General features: G+C 42.7%; 47 non-coding genes across 47 annotated transcripts; all 47 read left to right on the plus strand.

Annotated features, from left to right (window-relative positions):
- The first annotated feature begins 373 nt into the window (after positions 1–373).
- Positions 374–492, plus strand: LOC145871518 (5S ribosomal RNA). Its single transcript, XR_014387149.1, has one exon. It is a non-coding gene; the product is annotated as a 5S ribosomal RNA (ribosomal RNA).
- A 409-nt stretch (positions 493–901) lies between these two features.
- On the plus strand, positions 902–1,020 carry LOC145871519 (5S ribosomal RNA). Its single transcript, XR_014387150.1, has one exon. It is a non-coding gene; the product is annotated as a 5S ribosomal RNA (ribosomal RNA).
- A 139-nt stretch (positions 1,021–1,159) lies between these two features.
- Positions 1,160–1,278, plus strand: LOC145871520 (5S ribosomal RNA). Its single transcript, XR_014387151.1, has one exon. It is a non-coding gene; the product is annotated as a 5S ribosomal RNA (ribosomal RNA).
- Positions 1,279–1,687: 409 nt separating this feature from the next.
- On the plus strand, positions 1,688–1,806 carry LOC145871521 (5S ribosomal RNA). Its single transcript, XR_014387152.1, has one exon. It is a non-coding gene; the product is annotated as a 5S ribosomal RNA (ribosomal RNA).
- A 409-nt stretch (positions 1,807–2,215) lies between these two features.
- Positions 2,216–2,334, plus strand: LOC145871522 (5S ribosomal RNA). Its single transcript, XR_014387153.1, has one exon. It is a non-coding gene; the product is annotated as a 5S ribosomal RNA (ribosomal RNA).
- Positions 2,335–2,473: 139 nt separating this feature from the next.
- Positions 2,474–2,592, plus strand: LOC145871524 (5S ribosomal RNA). Its single transcript, XR_014387155.1, has one exon. It is a non-coding gene; the product is annotated as a 5S ribosomal RNA (ribosomal RNA).
- Positions 2,593–2,731: 139 nt separating this feature from the next.
- LOC145871525 (5S ribosomal RNA) lies at positions 2,732–2,850 on the plus strand. Its single transcript, XR_014387156.1, has one exon. It is a non-coding gene; the product is annotated as a 5S ribosomal RNA (ribosomal RNA).
- Positions 2,851–3,259: 409 nt separating this feature from the next.
- On the plus strand, positions 3,260–3,378 carry LOC145871526 (5S ribosomal RNA). Its single transcript, XR_014387157.1, has one exon. It is a non-coding gene; the product is annotated as a 5S ribosomal RNA (ribosomal RNA).
- Positions 3,379–3,787: 409 nt separating this feature from the next.
- On the plus strand, positions 3,788–3,906 carry LOC145871527 (5S ribosomal RNA). The gene has a single exon (XR_014387158.1). It is a non-coding gene; the product is annotated as a 5S ribosomal RNA (ribosomal RNA).
- Positions 3,907–4,045: 139 nt separating this feature from the next.
- On the plus strand, positions 4,046–4,164 carry LOC145871528 (5S ribosomal RNA). The gene has a single exon (XR_014387159.1). It is a non-coding gene; the product is annotated as a 5S ribosomal RNA (ribosomal RNA).
- A 409-nt stretch (positions 4,165–4,573) lies between these two features.
- LOC145871529 (5S ribosomal RNA) lies at positions 4,574–4,692 on the plus strand. The gene has a single exon (XR_014387160.1). It is a non-coding gene; the product is annotated as a 5S ribosomal RNA (ribosomal RNA).
- Positions 4,693–4,831: 139 nt separating this feature from the next.
- Positions 4,832–4,950, plus strand: LOC145871530 (5S ribosomal RNA). Its single transcript, XR_014387161.1, has one exon. It is a non-coding gene; the product is annotated as a 5S ribosomal RNA (ribosomal RNA).
- Positions 4,951–5,359: 409 nt separating this feature from the next.
- LOC145871531 (5S ribosomal RNA) lies at positions 5,360–5,478 on the plus strand. Its single transcript, XR_014387162.1, has one exon. It is a non-coding gene; the product is annotated as a 5S ribosomal RNA (ribosomal RNA).
- A 139-nt stretch (positions 5,479–5,617) lies between these two features.
- Positions 5,618–5,736, plus strand: LOC145871532 (5S ribosomal RNA). The gene has a single exon (XR_014387163.1). It is a non-coding gene; the product is annotated as a 5S ribosomal RNA (ribosomal RNA).
- A 139-nt stretch (positions 5,737–5,875) lies between these two features.
- On the plus strand, positions 5,876–5,994 carry LOC145869388 (5S ribosomal RNA). Its single transcript, XR_014385384.1, has one exon. It is a non-coding gene; the product is annotated as a 5S ribosomal RNA (ribosomal RNA).
- Positions 5,995–6,403: 409 nt separating this feature from the next.
- Positions 6,404–6,522, plus strand: LOC145871533 (5S ribosomal RNA). Its single transcript, XR_014387164.1, has one exon. It is a non-coding gene; the product is annotated as a 5S ribosomal RNA (ribosomal RNA).
- A 409-nt stretch (positions 6,523–6,931) lies between these two features.
- LOC145871535 (5S ribosomal RNA) lies at positions 6,932–7,050 on the plus strand. The gene has a single exon (XR_014387166.1). It is a non-coding gene; the product is annotated as a 5S ribosomal RNA (ribosomal RNA).
- Positions 7,051–7,189: 139 nt separating this feature from the next.
- LOC145868692 (5S ribosomal RNA) lies at positions 7,190–7,308 on the plus strand. The gene has a single exon (XR_014384688.1). It is a non-coding gene; the product is annotated as a 5S ribosomal RNA (ribosomal RNA).
- A 409-nt stretch (positions 7,309–7,717) lies between these two features.
- LOC145871536 (5S ribosomal RNA) lies at positions 7,718–7,836 on the plus strand. The gene has a single exon (XR_014387167.1). It is a non-coding gene; the product is annotated as a 5S ribosomal RNA (ribosomal RNA).
- A 139-nt stretch (positions 7,837–7,975) lies between these two features.
- LOC145868693 (5S ribosomal RNA) lies at positions 7,976–8,094 on the plus strand. Its single transcript, XR_014384689.1, has one exon. It is a non-coding gene; the product is annotated as a 5S ribosomal RNA (ribosomal RNA).
- Positions 8,095–8,503: 409 nt separating this feature from the next.
- On the plus strand, positions 8,504–8,622 carry LOC145870283 (5S ribosomal RNA). The gene has a single exon (XR_014386279.1). It is a non-coding gene; the product is annotated as a 5S ribosomal RNA (ribosomal RNA).
- A 409-nt stretch (positions 8,623–9,031) lies between these two features.
- Positions 9,032–9,150, plus strand: LOC145871537 (5S ribosomal RNA). Its single transcript, XR_014387168.1, has one exon. It is a non-coding gene; the product is annotated as a 5S ribosomal RNA (ribosomal RNA).
- Positions 9,151–9,559: 409 nt separating this feature from the next.
- LOC145871538 (5S ribosomal RNA) lies at positions 9,560–9,678 on the plus strand. Its single transcript, XR_014387169.1, has one exon. It is a non-coding gene; the product is annotated as a 5S ribosomal RNA (ribosomal RNA).
- A 139-nt stretch (positions 9,679–9,817) lies between these two features.
- On the plus strand, positions 9,818–9,936 carry LOC145871540 (5S ribosomal RNA). The gene has a single exon (XR_014387170.1). It is a non-coding gene; the product is annotated as a 5S ribosomal RNA (ribosomal RNA).
- A 139-nt stretch (positions 9,937–10,075) lies between these two features.
- Positions 10,076–10,194, plus strand: LOC145871541 (5S ribosomal RNA). The gene has a single exon (XR_014387171.1). It is a non-coding gene; the product is annotated as a 5S ribosomal RNA (ribosomal RNA).
- Positions 10,195–10,603: 409 nt separating this feature from the next.
- LOC145868430 (5S ribosomal RNA) lies at positions 10,604–10,722 on the plus strand. Its single transcript, XR_014384426.1, has one exon. It is a non-coding gene; the product is annotated as a 5S ribosomal RNA (ribosomal RNA).
- A 409-nt stretch (positions 10,723–11,131) lies between these two features.
- On the plus strand, positions 11,132–11,250 carry LOC145871542 (5S ribosomal RNA). Its single transcript, XR_014387172.1, has one exon. It is a non-coding gene; the product is annotated as a 5S ribosomal RNA (ribosomal RNA).
- A 409-nt stretch (positions 11,251–11,659) lies between these two features.
- On the plus strand, positions 11,660–11,778 carry LOC145871543 (5S ribosomal RNA). The gene has a single exon (XR_014387173.1). It is a non-coding gene; the product is annotated as a 5S ribosomal RNA (ribosomal RNA).
- Positions 11,779–11,917: 139 nt separating this feature from the next.
- On the plus strand, positions 11,918–12,036 carry LOC145871544 (5S ribosomal RNA). Its single transcript, XR_014387174.1, has one exon. It is a non-coding gene; the product is annotated as a 5S ribosomal RNA (ribosomal RNA).
- Positions 12,037–12,445: 409 nt separating this feature from the next.
- LOC145871545 (5S ribosomal RNA) lies at positions 12,446–12,564 on the plus strand. The gene has a single exon (XR_014387175.1). It is a non-coding gene; the product is annotated as a 5S ribosomal RNA (ribosomal RNA).
- Positions 12,565–12,973: 409 nt separating this feature from the next.
- On the plus strand, positions 12,974–13,092 carry LOC145871547 (5S ribosomal RNA). The gene has a single exon (XR_014387177.1). It is a non-coding gene; the product is annotated as a 5S ribosomal RNA (ribosomal RNA).
- Positions 13,093–13,231: 139 nt separating this feature from the next.
- LOC145875473 (5S ribosomal RNA) lies at positions 13,232–13,350 on the plus strand. Its single transcript, XR_014391109.1, has one exon. It is a non-coding gene; the product is annotated as a 5S ribosomal RNA (ribosomal RNA).
- A 409-nt stretch (positions 13,351–13,759) lies between these two features.
- On the plus strand, positions 13,760–13,878 carry LOC145871548 (5S ribosomal RNA). The gene has a single exon (XR_014387178.1). It is a non-coding gene; the product is annotated as a 5S ribosomal RNA (ribosomal RNA).
- Positions 13,879–14,017: 139 nt separating this feature from the next.
- On the plus strand, positions 14,018–14,136 carry LOC145871549 (5S ribosomal RNA). The gene has a single exon (XR_014387179.1). It is a non-coding gene; the product is annotated as a 5S ribosomal RNA (ribosomal RNA).
- A 409-nt stretch (positions 14,137–14,545) lies between these two features.
- Positions 14,546–14,664, plus strand: LOC145871550 (5S ribosomal RNA). The gene has a single exon (XR_014387180.1). It is a non-coding gene; the product is annotated as a 5S ribosomal RNA (ribosomal RNA).
- Positions 14,665–14,803: 139 nt separating this feature from the next.
- Positions 14,804–14,922, plus strand: LOC145871551 (5S ribosomal RNA). The gene has a single exon (XR_014387181.1). It is a non-coding gene; the product is annotated as a 5S ribosomal RNA (ribosomal RNA).
- Positions 14,923–15,331: 409 nt separating this feature from the next.
- LOC145868925 (5S ribosomal RNA) lies at positions 15,332–15,450 on the plus strand. The gene has a single exon (XR_014384920.1). It is a non-coding gene; the product is annotated as a 5S ribosomal RNA (ribosomal RNA).
- A 139-nt stretch (positions 15,451–15,589) lies between these two features.
- Positions 15,590–15,708, plus strand: LOC145871552 (5S ribosomal RNA). Its single transcript, XR_014387182.1, has one exon. It is a non-coding gene; the product is annotated as a 5S ribosomal RNA (ribosomal RNA).
- A 139-nt stretch (positions 15,709–15,847) lies between these two features.
- LOC145871553 (5S ribosomal RNA) lies at positions 15,848–15,966 on the plus strand. Its single transcript, XR_014387183.1, has one exon. It is a non-coding gene; the product is annotated as a 5S ribosomal RNA (ribosomal RNA).
- Positions 15,967–16,105: 139 nt separating this feature from the next.
- On the plus strand, positions 16,106–16,224 carry LOC145875475 (5S ribosomal RNA). Its single transcript, XR_014391111.1, has one exon. It is a non-coding gene; the product is annotated as a 5S ribosomal RNA (ribosomal RNA).
- Positions 16,225–16,633: 409 nt separating this feature from the next.
- Positions 16,634–16,752, plus strand: LOC145871554 (5S ribosomal RNA). Its single transcript, XR_014387184.1, has one exon. It is a non-coding gene; the product is annotated as a 5S ribosomal RNA (ribosomal RNA).
- Positions 16,753–16,891: 139 nt separating this feature from the next.
- LOC145871555 (5S ribosomal RNA) lies at positions 16,892–17,010 on the plus strand. The gene has a single exon (XR_014387185.1). It is a non-coding gene; the product is annotated as a 5S ribosomal RNA (ribosomal RNA).
- Positions 17,011–17,419: 409 nt separating this feature from the next.
- Positions 17,420–17,538, plus strand: LOC145871556 (5S ribosomal RNA). Its single transcript, XR_014387186.1, has one exon. It is a non-coding gene; the product is annotated as a 5S ribosomal RNA (ribosomal RNA).
- Positions 17,539–17,677: 139 nt separating this feature from the next.
- On the plus strand, positions 17,678–17,796 carry LOC145875476 (5S ribosomal RNA). Its single transcript, XR_014391112.1, has one exon. It is a non-coding gene; the product is annotated as a 5S ribosomal RNA (ribosomal RNA).
- Positions 17,797–18,205: 409 nt separating this feature from the next.
- Positions 18,206–18,324, plus strand: LOC145871558 (5S ribosomal RNA). The gene has a single exon (XR_014387188.1). It is a non-coding gene; the product is annotated as a 5S ribosomal RNA (ribosomal RNA).
- A 139-nt stretch (positions 18,325–18,463) lies between these two features.
- LOC145871559 (5S ribosomal RNA) lies at positions 18,464–18,582 on the plus strand. Its single transcript, XR_014387189.1, has one exon. It is a non-coding gene; the product is annotated as a 5S ribosomal RNA (ribosomal RNA).
- A 409-nt stretch (positions 18,583–18,991) lies between these two features.
- On the plus strand, positions 18,992–19,110 carry LOC145871560 (5S ribosomal RNA). The gene has a single exon (XR_014387190.1). It is a non-coding gene; the product is annotated as a 5S ribosomal RNA (ribosomal RNA).
- Positions 19,111–19,121: the final 11 nt, after the last annotated feature.

The following is a 19,121-nucleotide window of genomic DNA, read 5'->3' on the forward strand; positions in this document are numbered from 1 at the left end:
CAGCAACACTGCTTTGTAGTAAGCATTTAATGATGAATTGACTAAATGCAGCTTCCTGCCTTTTTAATAGGATCAAATTTCCTTGTGTTTTCAATTAGCATCTGCCTTGTATTTATAAGACAAACAAGAATATTGTTGCTGAATGCAGCTTGTGTGTGCTTTGTGCTCCTTTGCCCTGTTCAAATGATGAAAGGAAATAAAGTTTGTATTTTATCCAACTACCTGTACTAAAAAGTGATGGGAACAGTGTTTGTAATTTCTTCTACTTTTTCAGTGACACAAAGTTCAAGCTGCTTATCTAATTGGTGAAAATGCAATGTCTGTTTATCACACTCACTTTGACTATATATGTTGTAGCAAGAGATTGTTTCTCGCTTACGGCCATACCAGCCTGGGTACGCCCGATCTCGTCTGATCTCGGAAGCTAAGCAGGGTCGGGCCTGGTTAGTACTTGGATGGGAGACCGCCTGGGAATACCAGGTGCTGTAAGCATTTTGTCCACGAGGGTGTGCCCCTGCACTATTTCATCAGCAACACTGCCTTGTAGTAAGCATTTAAGGATGAATTGACTAAATGCAGCTTCCTGCCTTTTTAATAGGATCAAATTTCCTTGTGTTTTCAATTAGCATCTGCCTTGTATTTATAAGACAAACAAGAATATTGTTGCTGAATGCAGCTTGTGTGTGCTTTGTGCTCCTTTGCCCTGTTCAAATGATGAAAGGAAATAAAGTTTGTATTTTATCCAACTACCTGTGCTAAAAAGTGATGGGAACAGTGTTTGTAATTTCTTCTACTTTTTCAGTGACACAAAGTTCAAGCTGCTTATCTAATTGGTGAAAATGCAATGTCTGTTTATCACACTCACTTTGACTATATATGTTGTAGCAAGAGATTGTTTCTCGCTTACGGCCATACCAGCCTGGGTACGCCCGATCTCGTCTGATCTCGGAAGCTAAGCAGGGTCGGGCCTGGTTAGTACTTGGATGGGAGACCGCCTGGGAATACCAGGTGCTGTAAGCATTTTGTCCACGAGGGTGTGCTCTTGCACTATTTCATCAGCAACACTGCCTTGTATTAAGCATTTAATGATGAATTGACTAAATGTCTGTTTTATCAGACTCACTTTGACTATATATGTTGTAGCAAGAGATTGTTTCTCGCTTACGGCCATACCAGCCTGGGTACGCCCGATCTCGTCTGATCTCGGAAGCTAAGCAGGGTCGGGCCTGGTTAGTACTTGGATGGGAGACCGCCTGGGAATACCAGGTGCTGTAAGCATTTTGTCCACGAGGGTGTGCCCCTGCACTATTTCATCAGCAACACTGCCTTGTAGTAAGCATTTAATGATGAATTGACTAAATGCAGCTTCCTGCCTTTTTAATAGGATCAAATTTCCTTGTGTTTTCAATTAGCATCTGCCTTGTATTTATAAGACAAACAAGAATATTGTTGCTGAATGCAGCTTGTGTGTGCTTTGTGCTCCTTTGCCCTGTTCAAATGATGAAAGGAAATAAAGTTTGTATTTTATCCAACTACCTGTGCTAAAAAGTGATGGGAACAGTGTTTGTAATTTCTTCTACTTTTTCAGTGACACAAAGTTCAAGCTGCTTATCTAATTGGTGAAAATGCAATGTCTGTTTATCACACTCACTTTGACTATATATGTTGTAGCAAGAGATTGTTTCTCGCTTACGGCCATACCAGCCTGGGTACGCCCGATCTCGTCTGATCTCGGAAGCTAAGCAGGGTCGGGCCTGGTTAGTACTTGGATGGGAGACCGCCTGGGAATACCAGGTGCTGTAAGCATTTTGTCCACGAGGGTGTGCCCCTGCACTATTTCATCAGCAACACTGCCTTGTAGTAAGCATTTAATGATGAATTGACTAAATGCAGCTTCCTGCCTTTTTAATAGGATCAAATTTCCTTGTGTTTTCAATTAGCATCTGCCTTGTATTTATAAGACAAACAAGAATATTGTTGCTGAATGCAGCTTGTGTGTGCTTTGTGCTCCTTTGCCCTGTTCAAATGATGAAAGGAAATAAAGTTTGTATTTTATCCAACTACCTGTGCTAAAAAGTGATGGGAACAGTGTTTGTAATTTCTTCTACTTTTTCAGTGACACAAAGTTCAAGCTGCTTATCTAATTGGTGAAAATGCAATGTCTGTTTATCACACTCACTTTGACTATATATGTTGTAGCAAGAGATTGTTTCTCGCTTACGGCCATACCAGCCTGGGTACGCCCGATCTCGTCTGATCTCGGAAGCTAAGCAGGGTCGGGCCTGGTTAGTACTTGGATGGGAGACCGCCTGGGAATACCAGGTGCTGTAAGCATTTTGTCCACGAGGGTGTGCTCTTGCACTATTTCATCAGCAACACTGCCTTGTATTAAGCATTTAATGATGAATTGACTAAATGTCTGTTTTATCAGACTCACTTTGACTATATATGTTGTAGCAAGAGATTGTTTCTCGCTTACGGCCATACCAGCCTGGGTACGCCCGATCTCGTCTGATCTCGGAAGCTAAGCAGGGTCGGGCCTGGTTAGTACTTGGATGGGAGACCGCCTGGGAATACCAGGTGCTGTAAGCATTTTGTCCACGAGGGTGTGCTCTTGCACTATTTCATCAGCAACACTGCCTTGTATTAAGCATTTAATGATGAATTGACTAAATGTCTGTTTTATCAGACTCACTTTGACTATATATGTTGTAGCAAGAGATTGTTTCTCGCTTACGGCCATACCAGCCTGGGTACGCCCGATCTCGTCTGATCTCGGAAGCTAAGCAGGGTCGGGCCTGGTTAGTACTTGGATGGGAGACCGCCTGGGAATACCAGGTGCTGTAAGCATTTTGTCCACGAGGGTGTGCCCCTGCACTATTTCATCAGCAACACTGCCTTGTAGTAAGCATTTAATGATGAATTGACTAAATGCAGCTTCCTGCCTTTTTAATAGGATCAAATTTCCTTGTGTTTTCAATTAGCATCTGCCTTGTATTTATAAGACAAACAAGAATATTGTTGCTGAATGCAGCTTGTGTGTGCTTTGTGCTCCTTTGCCCTGTTCAAATGATGAAAGGAAATAAAGTTTGTATTTTATCCAACTACCTGTGCTAAAAAGTGATGGGAACAGTGTTTGTAATTTCTTCTACTTTTTCAGTGACACAAAGTTCAAGCTGCTTATCTAATTGGTGAAAATGCAATGTCTGTTTATCACACTCACTTTGACTATATATGTTGTAGCAAGAGATTGTTTCTCGCTTACGGCCATACCAGCCTGGGTACGCCCGATCTCGTCTGATCTCGGAAGCTAAGCAGGGTCGGGCCTGGTTAGTACTTGGATGGGAGACCGCCTGGGAATACCAGGTGCTGTAAGCATTTTGTCCACGAGGGTGTGCCCCTGCACTATTTCATCAGCAACACTGCCTTGTAGTAAGCATTTAATGATGAATTGACTAAATGCAGCTTCCTGCCTTTTTAATAGGATCAAATTTCCTTGTGTTTTCAATTAGCATCTGCCTTGTATTTATAAGACAAACAAGAATATTGTTGCTGAATGCAGCTTGTGTGTGCTTTGTGCTCCTTTGCCCTGTTCAAATGATGAAAGGAAATAAAGTTTGTATTTTATCCAACTACCTGTGCTAAAAAGTGATGGGAACAGTGTTTGTAATTTCTTCTACTTTTTCAGTGACACAAAGTTCAAGCTGCTTATCTAATTGGTGAAAATGCAATGTCTGTTTATCACACTCACTTTGACTATATATGTTGTAGCAAGAGATTGTTTCTCGCTTACGGCCATACCAGCCTGGGTACGCCCGATCTCGTCTGATCTCGGAAGCTAAGCAGGGTCGGGCCTGGTTAGTACTTGGATGGGAGACCGCCTGGGAATACCAGGTGCTGTAAGCATTTTGTCCACGAGGGTGTGCTCTTGCACTATTTCATCAGCAACACTGCCTTGTATTAAGCATTTAATGATGAATTGACTAAATGTCTGTTTTATCAGACTCACTTTGACTATATATGTTGTAGCAAGAGATTGTTTCTCGCTTACGGCCATACCAGCCTGGGTACGCCCGATCTCGTCTGATCTCGGAAGCTAAGCAGGGTCGGGCCTGGTTAGTACTTGGATGGGAGACCGCCTGGGAATACCAGGTGCTGTAAGCATTTTGTCCACGAGGGTGTGCCACTGCACTATTTCATCAGCAACACTGCCTTGTAGTAAGCATTTAATGATGAATTGACTAAATGCAGCTTCCTGCCTTTTTAATAGGATCAAATTTCCTTGTGTTTTCAATTAGCATCTGCCTTGTATTTATAAGACAAACAAGAATATTGTTGCTGAATGCAGCTTGTGTGTGCTTTGTGCTCCTTTGCCCTGTTCAAATGATGAAAGGAAATAAAGTTTGTATTTTATCCAACTACCTGTGCTAAAAAGTGATGGGAACAGTGTTTGTAATTTCTTCTACTTTTTCAGTGACACAAAGTTCAAGCTGCTTATCTAATTGGTGAAAATGCAATGTCTGTTTATCACACTCACTTTGACTATATATGTTGTAGCAAGAGATTGTTTCTCGCTTACGGCCATACCAGCCTGGGTACGCCCGATCTCGTCTGATCTCGGAAGCTAAGCAGGGTCGGGCCTGGTTAGTACTTGGATGGGAGACCGCCTGGGAATACCAGGTGCTGTAAGCATTTTGTCCACGAGGGTGTGCTCTTGCACTATTTCATCAGCAACACTGCCTTGTATTAAGCATTTAATGATGAATTGACTAAATGTCTGTTTTATCAGACTCACTTTGACTATATATGTTGTAGCAAGAGATTGTTTCTCGCTTACGGCCATACCAGCCTGGGTACGCCCGATCTCGTCTGATCTCGGAAGCTAAGCAGGGTCGGGCCTGGTTAGTACTTGGATGGGAGACCGCCTGGGAATACCAGGTGCTGTAAGCATTTTGTCCACGAGGGTGTGCCACTGCACTATTTCATCAGCAACACTGCCTTGTAGTAAGCATTTAATGATGAATTGACTAAATGCAGCTTCCTGCCTTTTTAATAGGATCAAATTTCCTTGTGTTTTCAATTAGCATCTGCCTTGTATTTATAAGACAAACAAGAATATTGTTGCTGAATGCAGCTTGTGTGTGCTTTGTGCTCCTTTGCCCTGTTCAAATGATGAAAGGAAATAAAGTTTGTATTTTATCCAACTACCTGTGGTAAAAAGTGATGGGAACAGTGTTTGTAATTTCTTCTACTTTTTCAGTGACACAAAGTTCAAGCTGCTTATCTAATTGGTGAAAATGCAATGTCTGTTTATCACACTCACTTTGACTATATATGTTGTAGCAAGAGATTGTTTCTCGCTTACGGCCATACCAGCCTGGGTACGCCCGATCTCGTCTGATCTCGGAAGCTAAGCAGGGTCGGGCCTGGTTAGTACTTGGATGGGAGACCGCCTGGGAATACCAGGTGCTGTAAGCATTTTGTCCACGAGGGTGTGCTCTTGCACTATTTCATCAGCAACACTGCCTTGTATTAAGCATTTAATGATGAATTGACTAAATGTCTGTTTTATCAGACTCACTTTGACTATATATGTTGTAGCAAGAGATTGTTTCTCGCTTACGGCCATACCAGCCTGGGTACGCCCGATCTCGTCTGATCTCGGAAGCTAAGCAGGGTCGGGCCTGGTTAGTACTTGGATGGGAGACCGCCTGGGAATACCAGGTGCTGTAAGCATTTTGTCCACGAGGGTGTGCTCTTGCACTATTTCATCAGCAACACTGCCTTGTATTAAGCATTTAATGATGAATTGACTAAATGTCTGTTTTATCAGACTCACTTTGACTATATATGTTGTAGCAAGAGATTGTTTCTCGCTTACGGCCATACCAGCCTGGGTACGCCCGATCTCGTCTGATCTCGGAAGCTAAGCAGGGTCCGGCCTGGTTAGTACTTGGATGGGAGACCGCCTGGGAATACCAGGTGCTGTAAGCATTTTGTCCACGAGGGTGTGCCCCTGCACTATTTCATCAGCAACACTGCCTTGTAGTAAGCATTTAATGATGAATTGACTAAATGCAGCTTCCTGCCTTTTTAATAGGATCAAATTTCCTTGTGTTTTCAATTAGCATCTGCCTTGTATTTATAAGACAAACAAGAATATTGTTGCTGAATGCAGCTTGTGTGTGCTTTGTGCTCCTTTGCCCTGTTCAAATGATGAAAGGAAATAAAGTTTGTATTTTATCCAACTACCTGTGCTAAAAAGTGATGGGAACAGTGTTTGTAATTTCTTCTACTTTTTCAGTGACACAAAGTTCAAGCTGCTTATCTAATTGGTGAAAATGCAATGTCTGTTTATCACACTCACTTTGACTATATATGTTGTAGCAAGAGATTGTTTCTCGCTTACGGCCATACCAGCCTGGGTACGCCCGATCTCGTCTGATCTCGGAAGCTAAGCAGGGTCGGGCCTGGTTAGTACTTGGATGGGAGACCGCCTGGGAATACCAGGTGCTGTAAGCATTTTGTCCACGAGGGTGTGCCCCTGCACTATTTCATCAGCAACACTGCCTTGTAGTAAGCATTTAATGATGAATTGACTAAATGCAGCTTCCTGCCTTTTTAATAGGATCAAATTTCCTTGTGTTTTCAATTAGCATCTGCCTTGTATTTATAAGACAAACAAGAATATTGTTGCTGAATGCAGCTTGTGTGTGCTTTGTGCTCCTTTGCCCTGTTCAAATGATGAAAGGAAATAAAGTTTGTATTTTATCCAACTACCTGTGCTAAAAAGTGATGGGAACAGTGTTTGTAATTTCTTCTACTTTTTCAGTGACACAAAGTTCAAGCTGCTTATCTAATTGGTGAAAATGCAATGTCTGTTTATCACACTCACTTTGACTATATATGTTGTAGCAAGAGATTGTTTCTCGCTTACGGCCATACCAGCCTGGGTACGCCCGATCTCGTCTGATCTCGGAAGCTAAGCAGGGTCGGGCCTGGTTAGTACTTGGATGGGAGACCGCCTGGGAATACCAGGTGCTGTAAGCATTTTGTCCACGAGGGTGTGCTCTTGCACTATTTCATCAGCAACACTGCCTTGTATTAAGCATTTAATGATGAATTGACTAAATGTCTGTTTTATCAGACTCACTTTGACTATATATGTTGTAGCAAGAGATTGTTTCTCGCTTACGGCCATACCAGCCTGGGTACGCCGGATCTCGTCTGATCTCGGAAGCTAAGCAGGGTCGGGCCTGGTTAGTACTTGGATGGGAGACCGCCTGGGAATACCAGGTGCTGTAAGCATTTTGTCCACGAGGGTGTGCCCCTGCACTATTTCATCAGCAACACTGCCTTGTAGTAAGCATTTAATGATGAATTGACTAAATGCAGCTTCCTGCCTTTTTAATAGGATCAAATTTCCTTGTGTTTTCAATTAGCATCTGCCTTGTATTTATAAGACAAACAAGAATATTGTTGCTGAATGCAGCTTGTGTGTGCTTTGTGCTCCTTTGCCCTGTTCAAATGATGAAAGGAAATAAAGTTTGTATTTTATCCAACTACCTGTGCTAAAAAGTGATGGGAACAGTGTTTGTAATTTCTTCTACTTTTTCAGTGACACAAAGTTCAAGCTGCTTATCTAATTGGTGAAAATGCAATGTCTGTTTATCACACTCACTTTGACTATATATGTTGTAGCAAGAGATTGTTTCTCGCTTACGGCCATACCAGCCTGGGTACGCCCGATCTCGTCTGATCTCGGAAGCTAAGCAGGGTCGGGCCTGGTTAGTACTTGGATGGGAGACCGCCTGGGAATACCAGGTGCTGTAAGCATTTTGTCCACGAGGGTGTGCTCTTGCACTATTTCATCAGCAACACTGCCTTGTATTAAGCATTTAATGATGAATTGACTAAATGTCTGTTTTATCAGACTCACTTTGACTATATATGTTGTAGCAAGAGATTGTTTCTCGCTTACGGCCATACCAGCCTGGGTACGCCGGATCTCGTCTGATCTCGGAAGCTAAGCAGGGTCGGGCCTGGTTAGTACTTGGATGGGAGACCGCCTGGGAATACCAGGTGCTGTAAGCATTTTGTCCACGAGGGTGTGCCCCTGCACTATTTCATCAGCAACACTGCCTTGTAGTAAGCATTTAATGATGAATTGACTAAATGCAGCTTCCTGCCTTTTTAATAGGATCAAATTTCCTTGTGTTTTCAATTAGCATCTGCCTTGTATTTATAAGACAAACAAGAATATTGTTGCTGAATGCAGCTTGTGTGTGCTTTGTGCTCCTTTGCCCTGTTCAAATGATGAAAGGAAATAAAGTTTGTATTTTATCCAACTACCTGTGCTAAAAAGTGATGGGAACAGTGTTTGTAATTTCTTCTACTTTTTCAGTGACACAAAGTTCAAGCTGCTTATCTAATTGGTGAAAATGCAATGTCTGTTTATCACACTCACTTTGACTATATATGTTGTAGCAAGAGATTGGTTCTCGCTTACGGCCATACCAGCCTGGGTACGCCCGATCTCGTCTGATCTCGGAAGCTAAGCAGGGTCAGGCCTGGTTAGTACTTGGATGGGAGACCGCCTGGGAATACCAGTTGCTGTAAGCATTTTGTCCACGAGGGTGTGCCCCTGCACTATTTCATCAGCAACACTGCCTTGTAGTAAGCATTTAATGATGAATTGACTAAATGCAGCTTCCTGCCTTTTTAATAGGATCAAATTTCCTTGTGTTTTCAATTAGCATCTGCCTTGTATTTATAAGACAAACAAGAATATTGTTGCTGAATGCAGCTTGTGTGTGCTTTGTGCTCCTTTGCCCTGTTCAAATGATGAAAGGAAATAAAGTTTGTATTTTATCCAACTACCTGTGGTAAAAAGTGATGGGAACAGTGTTTGTAATTTCTTCTACTTTTTCAGTGACACAAAGTTCAAGCTGCTTATCTAATTGGTGAAAATGCAATGTCTGTTTATCACACTCACTTTGACTATATATGTTGTAGCAAGAGATTGTTTCTCGCTTACGGCCATACCAGCCTGGGTACGCCCGATCTCGTCTGATCTCGGAAGCTAAGCAGGGTCGGGCCTGGTTAGTACTTGGATGGGAGACCGCCTGGGAATACCAGGTGCTGTAAGCATTTTGTCCACGAGGGTGTGCCCCTGCACTATTTCATCAGCAACACTGCCTTGTAGTAAGCATTTAATGATGAATTGACTAAATGCAGCTTCCTGCCTTTTTAATAGGATCAAATTTCCTTGTGTTTTCAATTAGCATCTGCCTTGTATTTATAAGACAAACAAGAATATTGTTGCTGAATGCAGCTTGTGTGTGCTTTGTGCTCCTTTGCCCTGTTCAAATGATGAAAGGAAATAAAGTTTGTATTTTATCCAACTACCTGTGGTAAAAAGTGATGGGAACAGTGTTTGTAATTTCTTCTACTTTTTCAGTGACACAAAGTTCAAGCTGCTTATCTAATTGGTGAAAATGCAATGTCTGTTTATCACACTCACTTTGACTATATATGTTGTAGCAAGAGATTGTTTCTCGCTTACGGCCATACCAGCCTGGGTACGCCCGATCTCGTCTGATCTCGGAAGCTAAGCAGGGTCGGGCCTGGTTAGTACTTGGATGGGAGACCGCCTGGGAATACCAGGTGCTGTAAGCATTTTGTCCACGAGGGTGTGCTCTTGCACTATTTCATCAGCAACACTGCCTTGTATTAAGCATTTAATGATGAATTGACTAAATGTCTGTTTTATCAGACTCACTTTGACTATATATGTTGTAGCAAGAGATTGTTTCTCGCTTACGGCCATACCAGCCTGGGTACGCCCGATCTCGTCTGATCTCGGAAGCTAAGCAGGGTCGGGCCTGGTTAGTACTTGGATGGGAGACCGCCTGGGAATACCAGGTGCTGTAAGCATTTTGTCCACGAGGGTGTGCTCTTGCACTATTTCATCAGCAACACTGCCTTGTATTAAGCATTTAATGATGAATTGACTAAATGTCTGTTTTATCAGACTCACTTTAACTATATATGTTGTAGCAAGAGATTGTTTCTCGCTTACGGCCATACCAGCCTGGGTACGCCCGATCTCGTCTGATCTCGGAAGCTAAGCAGGGTCGGGCCTGGTTAGTACTTGGATGGGAGACCGCCTGGGAATACCAGGTGCTGTAAGCATTTTGTCCACGAGGGTGTGCCCCTGCACTATTTCATCAGCAACACTGCCTTGTAGTAAGCATTTAATGATGAATTGACTAAATGCAGCTTCCTGCCTTTTTAATAGGATCAAATTTCCTTGTGTTTTCAATTAGCATCTGCCTTGTATTTATAAGACAAACAAGAATATTGTTGCTGAATGCAGCTTGTGTGTGCTTTGTGCTCCTTTGCCCTGTTCAAATGATGAAAGGAAATAAAGTTTGTATTTTATCCAACTACCTGTGCTAAAAAGTGATGGGAACAGTGTTTGTAATTTCTTCTACTTTTTCAGTGACACAAAGTTCAAGCTGCTTATCTAATTGGTGAAAATGCAATGTCTGTTTATCACACTCACTTTGACTATATATGTTGTAGCAAGAGATTGGTTCTCGCTTACGGCCATACCAGCCTGGGTACGCCCGATCTCGTCTGATCTCGGAAGCTAAGCAGGGTCAGGCCTGGTTAGTACTTGGATGGGAGACCGCCTGGGAATACCAGGTGCTGTAAGCATTTTGTCCACGAGGGTGTGCCCCTGCACTATTTCATCAGCAACACTGCCTTGTAGTAAGCATTTAATGATGAATTGACTAAATGCAGCTTCCTGCCTTTTTAATAGGATCAAATTTCCTTGTGTTTTCAATTAGCATCTGCCTTGTATTTATAAGACAAACAAGAATATTGTTGCTGAATGCAGCTTGTGTGTGCTTTGTGCTCCTTTGCCCTGTTCAAATGATGAAAGGAAATAAAGTTTGTATTTTATCCAACTACCTGTGGTAAAAAGTGATGGGAACAGTGTTTGTAATTTCTTCTACTTTTTCAGTGACACAAAGTTCAAGCTGCTTATCTAATTGGTGAAAATGCAATGTCTGTTTATCACACTCACTTTGACTATATATGTTGTAGCAAGAGATTGTTTCTCGCTTACGGCCATACCAGCCTGGGTACGCCCGATCTCGTCTGATCTCGGAAGCTAAGCAGGGTCGGGCCTGGTTAGTACTTGGATGGGAGACCGCCTGGGAATACCAGGTGCTGTAAGCATTTTGTCCACGAGGGTGTGCCCCTGCACTATTTCATCAGCAACACTGCCTTGTAGTAAGCATTTAATGATGAATTGACTAAATGCAGCTTCCTGCCTTTTTAATAGGATCAAATTTCCTTGTGTTTTCAATTAGCATCTGCCTTGTATTTATAAGACAAACAAGAATATTGTTGCTGAATGCAGCTTGTGTGTGCTTTGTGCTCCTTTGCCCTGTTCAAATGATGAAAGGAAATAAAGTTTGTATTTTATCCAACTACCTGTGGTAAAAAGTGATGGGAACAGTGTTTGTAATTTCTTCTACTTTTTCAGTGACACAAAGTTCAAGCTGCTTATCTAATTGGTGAAAATGCAATGTCTGTTTATCACACTCACTTTGACTATATATGTTGTAGCAAGAGATTGTTTCTCGCTTACGGCCATACCAGCCTGGGTACGCCCGATCTCGTCTGATCTCGGAAGCTAAGCAGGGTCGGGCCTGGTTAGTACTTGGATGGGAGACCGCCTGGGAATACCAGGTGCTGTAAGCATTTTGTCCACGAGGGTGTGCTCTTGCACTATTTCATCAGCAACACTGCCTTGTATTAAGCATTTAATGATGAATTGACTAAATGTCTGTTTTATCAGACTCACTTTGACTATATATGTTGTAGCAAGAGATTGTTTCTCGCTTACGGCCATACCAGCCTGGGTACGCCCGATCTCGTCTGATCTCGGAAGCTAAGCAGGGTCGGGCCTGGTTAGTACTTGGATGGGAGACCGCCTGGGAATACCAGGTGCTGTAAGCATTTTGTCCACGAGGGTGTGCCCCTGCACTATTTCATCAGCAACACTGCCTTGTAGTAAGCATTTAATGATGAATTGACTAAATGCAGCTTCCTGCCTTTTTAATAGGATCAAATTTCCTTGTGTTTTCAATTAGCATCTGCCTTGTATTTATAAGACAAACAAGAATATTGTTGCTGAATGCAGCTTGTGTGTGCTTTGTGCTCCTTTGCCCTGTTCAAATGATGAAAGGAAATAAAGTTTGTATTTTATCCAACTACCTGTGGTAAAAAGTGATGGGAACAGTGTTTGTAATTTCTTCTACTTTTTCAGTGACACAAAGTTCAAGCTGCTTATCTAATTGGTGAAAATGCAATGTCTGTTTATCACACTCACTTTGACTATATATGTTGTAGCAAGAGATTGTTTCTCGCTTACGGCCATACCAGCCTGGGTACGCCCGATCTCGTCTGATCTCGGAAGCTAAGCAGGGTCGGGCCTGGTTAGTACTTGGATGGGAGACCGCCTGGGAATACCAGGTGCTGTAAGCATTTTGTCCACGAGGGTGTGCTCTTGCACTATTTCATCAGCAACACTGCCTTGTATTAAGCATTTAATGATGAATTGACTAAATGCAGCTTCCTGCCTTTTTAATAGGATCAAATTTCCTTGTGTTTTCAATTAGCATCTGCCTTGTATTTATAAGACAAACAAGAATATTGTTGCTGAATGCAGCTTGTGTGTGCTTTGTGCTCCTTTGCCCTGTTCAAATGATGAAAGGAAATAAAGTTTGTATTTTATCCAACTACCTGTGGTAAAAAGTGATGGGAACAGTGTTTGTAATTTCTTCTACTTTTTCAGTGACACAAAGTTCAAGCTGCTTATCTAATTGGTGAAAATGCAATGTCTGTTTATCACACTCACTTTGACTATATATGTTGTAGCAAGAGATTGTTTCTCGCTTACGGCCATACCAGCCTGGGTACGCCCGATCTCGTCTGATCTCGGAAGCTAAGCAGGGTCGGGCCTGGTTAGTACTTGGATGGGAGACCGCCTGGGAATACCAGGTGCTGTAAGCATTTTGTCCACGAGGGTGTGCTCTTGCACTATTTCATCAGCAACACTGGCTTGTATTAAGCATTTAATGATGAATTGACTAAATGTCTGTTTTATCAGACTCACTTTGACTATATATGTTGTAGCAAGAGATTGTTTCTCGCTTACGGCCATACCAGCCTGGGTACGCCCGATCTCGTCTGATCTCGGAAGCTAAGCAGGGTCGGGCCTGGTTAGTACTTGGATGGGAGACCGCCTGTGAATACCAGGTGCTGTAAGCATTTTGTCCACGAGGGTGTGCCCCTGCACTATTTCATCAGCAACACTGCCTTGTAGTAAGCATTTAATGATGAATTGACTAAATGCAGCTTCCTGCCTTTTTAATAGGATCAAATTTCCTTGTGTTTTCAATTAGCATCTGCCTTGTATTTATAAGACAAACAAGAATATTGTTGCTGAATGCAGCTTGTGTGTGCTTTGTGCTCCTTTGCCCTGTTCAAATGATGAAAGGAAATAAAGTTTGTATTTTATCCAACTACCTGTGCTAAAAAGTGATGGGAACAGTGTTTGTAATTTCTTCTACTTTTTCAGTGACACAAAGTTCAAGCTGCTTATCTAATTGGTGAAAATGCAATGTCTGTTTATCACACTCACTTTGACTATATATGTTGTAGCAAGAGATTGTTTCTCGCTTACGGCCATACCAGCCTGGGTACGCCCGATCTCGTCTGATCTCGGAAGCTAAGCAGGGTCGGGCCTGGTTAGTACTTGGATGGGAGACCGCCTGGGAATACCAGGTGCTGTAAGCATTTTGTCCACGAGGGTGTGCTCTTGCACTATTTCATCAGCAACACTGCCTTGTATTAAGCATTTAATGATGAATTGACTAAATGTCTGTTTTATCAGACTCACTTTGACTATATATGTTGTAGCAAGAGATTGTTTCTCGCTTACGGCCATACCAGCCTGGGTACGCCCGATCTCGTCTGATCTCGGAAGCTAAGCAGGGTCGGGCCTGGTTAGTACTTGGATGGGAGACCGCCTGGGAATACCAGGTGCTGTAAGCATTTTGTCCACGAGGGTGTGCCCCTGCACTATTTCATCAGCAACACTGCCTTGTAGTAAGCATTTAATGATGAATTGACTAAATGCAGCTTCCTGCCTTTTTAATAGGATCAAATTTCCTTGTGTTTTCAATTAGCATCTGCCTTGTATTTATAAGACAAACAAGAATATTGTTGCTGAATGCAGCTTGTGTGTGCTTTGTGCTCCTTTGCCCTGTTCAAATGATGAAAGGAAATAAAGTTTGTATTTTATCCAACTACCTGTGCTAAAAAGTGATGGGAACAGTGTTTGTAATTTCTTCTACTTTTTCAGTGACACAAAGTTCAAGCTGCTTATCTAATTGGTGAAAATGCAATGTCTGTTTATCACACTCACTTTGACTATATATGTTGTAGCAAGAGATTGTTTCTCGCTTACGGCCATACCAGCCTGGGTACGCCCGATCTCGTCTGATCTCGGAAGCTAAGCAGGGTCGGGCCTGGTTAGTACTTGGATGGGAGACCGCCTGGGAATACCAGGTGCTGTAAGCATTTTGTCCACGAGGGTGTGCTCTTGCACTATTTCATCAGCAACACTGCCTTGTATTAAGCATTTAATGATGAATTGACTAAATGTCTGTTTTATCAGACTCACTTTGACTATATATGTTGTAGCAAGAGATTGTTTCTCGCTTACGGCCATACCAGCCTGGGTACGCCCGATCTCGTCTGATCTCGGAAGCTAAGCAGGGTCGGGCCTGGTTAGTACTTGGATGGGAGACCGCCTGGGAATACCAGGTGCTGTAAGCATTTTGTCCACGAGGGTGTGCCCCTGCACTATTTCATCAGCAACACTGCCTTGTAGTAAGCATTTAATGATGAATTGACTAAATGCAGCTTCCTGCCTTTTTAATAGGATCAAATTTCCTTGTGTTTTCAATTAGCATCTGCCTTGTATTTATAAGACAAACAAGAATATTGTTGCTGAATGCAGCTTGTGTGTGCTTTGTGCTCCTTTGCCCTGTTCAAATGATGAAAGGAAATAAAGTTTGTATTTTATCCAACTACCTGTGCTAAAAAGTGATGGGAACAGTGTTTGTAATTTCTTCTACTTTTTCAGTGACACAAAGTTCAAGCTGCTTATCTAATTGGTGAAAATGCAATGTCTGTTTATCACACTCACTTTGACTATATATGTTGTAGCAAGAGATTGTTTCTCGCTTACGGCCATACCAGCCTGGGTACGCCCGATCTCGTCTGATCTCGGAAGCTAAGCAGGGTCTGGCCTGGTTAGTACTTGGATGGGAGACCGCCTGGGAATACCAGGTGCTGTAAGCATTTTGTCCACGAGGGTGTGCTCTTGCACTATTTCATCAGCAACACTGCCTTGTATTAAGCATTTAATGATGAATTGACTAAATGTCTGTTTTATCAGACTCACTTTGACTATATATGTTGTAGCAAGAGATTGTTTCTCGCTTACGGCCATACCAGCCTGGGTACGCCCGATCTCGTCTGATCTCGGAAGCTAAGCAGGGTCGGGCCTGGTTAGTACTTGGATGGGAGACCGCCTGGGAATACCAGGTGCTGTAAGCATTTTGTCCACGAGGGTGTGCTCTTGCACTATTTCATCAGCAACACTGCCTTGTATTAAGCATTTAATGATGAATTGACTAAATGTCTGTTTTATCAGACTCACTTTGACTATATATGTTGTAGCAAGAGATTGTTTCTCGCTTACGGCCATACCAGCCTGGGTACGCCCGATCTCGTCTGATCTCGGAAGCTAAGCAGGGTCGGGCCTGGTTAGTACTTGGATGGGAGACCGCCTGGGAATACCAGGTGCTGTAAGCATTTTGTCCACGAGGGTGTGCTCTTGCACTATTTCATCAGCAACACTGGCTTGTATTAAGCATTTAATGATGAATTGACTAAATGTCTGTTTTATCAGACTCACTTTGACTATATATGTTGTAGCAAGAGATTGTTTCTCGCTTACGGCCATACCAGCCTGGGTACGCCCGATCTCGTCTGATCTCGGAAGCTAAGCAGGGTCGGGCCTGGTTAGTACTTGGATGGGAGACCGCCTGTGAATACCAGGTGCTGTAAGCATTTTGTCCACGAGGGTGTGCCCCTGCACTATTTCATCAGCAACACTGCCTTGTAGTAAGCATTTAATGATGAATTGACTAAATGCAGCTTCCTGCCTTTTTAATAGGATCAAATTTCCTTGTGTTTTCAATTAGCATCTGCCTTGTATTTATAAGACAAACAAGAATATTGTTGCTGAATGCAGCTTGTGTGTGCTTTGTGCTCCTTTGCCCTGTTCAAATGATGAAAGGAAATAAAGTTTGTATTTTATCCAACTACCTGTGCTAAAAAGTGATGGGAACAGTGTTTGTAATTTCTTCTACTTTTTCAGTGACACAAAGTTCAAGCTGCTTATCTAATTGGTGAAAATGCAATGTCTGTTTATCACACTCACTTTGACTATATATGTTGTAGCAAGAGATTGTTTCTCGCTTACGGCCATACCAGCCTGGGTACGCCCGATCTCGTCTGATCTCGGAAGCTAAGCAGGGTCGGGCCTGGTTAGTACTTGGATGGGAGACCGCCTGGGAATACCAGGTGCTGTAAGCATTTTGTCCACGAGGGTGTGCTCTTGCACTATTTCATCAGCAACACTGCCTTGTATTAAGCATTTAATGATGAATTGACTAAATGTCTGTTTTATCAGACTCACTTTGACTATATATGTTGTAGCAAGAGATTGTTTCTCGCTTACGGCCATACCAGCCTGGGTACGCCCGATCTCGTCTGATCTCGGAAGCTAAGCAGGGTCGGGCCTGGTTAGTACTTGGATGGGAGACCGCCTGGGAATACCAGGTGCTGTAAGCATTTTGTCCACGAGGGTGTGCCCCTGCACTATTTCATCAGCAACACTGCCTTGTAGTAAGCATTTAATGATGAATTGACTAAATGCAGCTTCCTGCCTTTTTAATAGGATCAAATTTCCTTGTGTTTTCAATTAGCATCTGCCTTGTATTTATAAGACAAACAAGAATATTGTTGCTGAATGCAGCTTGTGTGTGCTTTGTGCTCCTTTGCCCTGTTCAAATGATGAAAGGAAATAAAGTTTGTATTTTATCCAACTACCTGTGGTAAAAAGTGATGGGAACAGTGTTTGTAATTTCTTCTACTTTTTCAGTGACACAAAGTTCAAGCTGCTTATCTAATTGGTGAAAATGCAATGTCTGTTTATCACACTCACTTTGACTATATATGTTGTAGCAAGAGATTGTTTCTCGCTTACGGCCATACCAGCCTGGGTACGCCCGATCTCGTCTGATCTCGGAAGCTAAGCAGGGTCGGGCCTGGTTAGTACTTGGATGGGAGACCGCCTGGGAATACCAGGTGCTGTAAGCATTTTGTCCACGAGGGTGTGCTCTTGCACTATTTCATCAGCAACACTGGCTTGTATTAAGCATTTAATGATGAATTGACTAAATGTCTGTTTTATCAGACTCACTTTGACTATATATGTTGTAGCAAGAGATTGTTTCTCGCTTACGGCCATACCAGCCTGGGTACGCCCGATCTCGTCTGATCTCGGAAGCTAAGCAGGGTCGGGCCTGGTTAGTACTTGGATGGGAGACCGCCTGTGAATACCAGGTGCTGTAAGCATTTTGTCCACGAGGGTGTGCCCCTGCACTATTTCATCAGCAACACTGCCTTGTAGTAAGCATTTAATGATGAATTGACTAAATGCAGCTTCCTGCCTTTTTAATAGGATCAAATTTCCTTGTGTTTTCAATTAGCATCTGCCTTGTATTTATAAGACAAACAAGAATATTGTTGCTGAATGCAGCTTGTGTGTGCTTTGTGCTCCTTTGCCCTGTTCAAATGATGAAAGGAAATAAAGTTTGTATTTTATCCAACTACCTGTGCTAAAAAGTGATGGGAACAGTGTTTGTAATTTCTTCTACTTTTTCAGTGACACAAAGTTCAAGCTGCTTATCTAATTGGTGAAAATGCAATGTCTGTTTATCACACTCACTTTGACTATATATGTTGTAGCAAGAGATTGTTTCTCGCTTACGGCCATACCAGCCTGGGTACGCCCGATCTCGTCTGATCTCGGAAGCTAAGCAGGGTCGGGCCTGGTTAGTACTTGGATGGGAGACCGCCTGGGAATACCAGGTGCTGTAAGCATTTTGTCCACGAGGGTGTGCTCTTGCACTATTTCATCAGCAACACTGCCTTGTATTAAGCATTTAATGATGAATTGACTAAATGTCTGTTTTATCAGACTCACTTTGACTATATATGTTGTAGCAAGAGATTGTTTCTCGCTTACGGCCATACCAGCCTGGGTACGCCCGATCTCGTCTGATCTCGGAAGCTAAGCAGGGTCGGGCCTGGTTAGTACTTGGATGGGAGACCGCCTGGGAATACCAGGTGCTGTAAGCATTTTGTCCACGAGGGTGTGCCCCTGCACTATTTCATCAGCAACACTGCCTTGTAGTAAGCATTTAATGATGAATTGACTAAATGCAGCTTCCTGCCTTTTTAATAGGATCAAATTTCCTTGTGTTTTCAATTAGCATCTGCCTTGTATTTATAAGACAAACAAGAATATTGTTGCTGAATGCAGCTTGTGTGTGCTTTGTGCTCCTTTGCCCTGTTCAAATGATGAAAGGAAATAAAGTTTGTATTTTATCCAACTACCTGTGGTAAAAAGTGATGGGAACAGTGTTTGTAATTTCTTCTACTTTTTCAGTGACACAAAGTTCAAGCTGCTTATCTAATTGGTGAAAATGCAATGTCTGTTTATCACACTCACTTTGACTATATATGTTGTAGCAAGAGATTGTTTCTCGCTTACGGCCATACCAGCCTGGGTACGCCCGATCTCGTCTGATCTCGGAAGCTAAGCAGGGTCGGGCCTGGTTAGTACTTGGATGGGAGACCGCCTGGGAATACCAGGTGCTGTAAGCATTTTGTCCACG

This window comes from Salmo salar, unplaced genomic scaffold, assembly GCF_965601325.2.
Source record: "Salmo salar unplaced genomic scaffold, fSalSal1 ptg000293l, whole genome shotgun sequence".
In the NCBI taxonomy this organism is placed as follows: Eukaryota; Metazoa; Chordata; class Actinopteri; order Salmoniformes; family Salmonidae; genus Salmo; species Salmo salar.